The sequence below is a fragment of the Danio rerio genome, chromosome 12 (genome assembly GCF_049306965.1).
Source record: "Danio rerio strain Tuebingen ecotype United States chromosome 12, GRCz12tu, whole genome shotgun sequence".
NCBI lineage: Eukaryota > Metazoa > Chordata > Actinopteri > Cypriniformes > Danionidae > Danio > Danio rerio.
The window spans coordinates 12482501-12483688 of record NC_133187.1 but is presented as its reverse complement, the minus strand read 5'-3'; positions in this window follow the sequence as shown (position 1 = coordinate 12483688).

Here is a 1188-nt window from a genome sequence, read left to right as displayed (position 1 = left end):
TCGATATGGGGTATTGTGTGTAGAATTTAGAGGAAATTAATTAATTTAACCTATTTTCCAATAAGGCTGTAACATTTACAAAATGTGGAAAAGGTGAATTGTCTGTGTTTATATATATATATATATATATATATATATATATATATATATATATATATATATATATATATATATATATATATATATATATTTAGAGCCCCATTCATTCAGAATTGGTTGTCTGAACTAGCTTCATGCAGTCCCACTTTCTATTAAGTGGCCATAATTACTATGTACTTACATTTAAATGAATCATATGGTATGATGTACTTCTGTATATACCTGAATGCACCCTCACACACTATGTGAAGTTTATTCATAAACTAATTTCGAGAAGATTACGTGCTTATGATTGATCACGTCTGGTCCCGTATTAGCTAATACATGATTCACCGGCTGATTCATCAGCCGATTCCTTCTATTATCTTATAAGTTAGCTCCTAGATTATTTTATAAGTAAATTGACCATAGCAAATTGGCACCATAGACGAGCTCTTAGTAAGCAGTACAGTTTTTCCTATAATCTGTCATTAGCCATTAACTAGTCGGGGGTGTTCATCGAGATCTACCTGAGCTCAAACTCCTATCTTGCCCTTCTAACAGGAGGAAGCCCAGGGCCGAGGATCTTTTAAGCTCAGGGCTCTCTCCCAGGCAGCCAAACATGCTTTATAATCAATCATCAGCTAAGTGTGAACTCTTGAAAGCCAATTTTGTTTACCCAATTCACCTAAAGCGCATGTCTTTGGACTGTGGGGAAAACCGGAGCACCCAGAGGAAACCCACACGAACATGGGGAGAATATACAAACTCCCCACTGAAATGCCAACTGGCCCAGCTGGGACTTGAACCAGCGATCTTTCTGTTGTGAGATGATAGTGCTAACCACTTAGCTATCATGCTGCCCAAACTTAAACATTTTAACAACAACAAATACAACAGTCTAAAAGGCCAGTACACACCAAGCAAATGCCAAACAAGCACAGACGCGACCCAACTTGTGTTACGTTGGCTCACGTCTGGTTCCAAAAAGCTGTGCATGAACACGCTAAACGGTTAAAAGCCAACTAGAACGAGGGTGCGCATTCTGTACCTGCATGGGAGAACATGACTTCTTGTAATTCAGAAGGGGAAACTGGAACTTCTGATGTT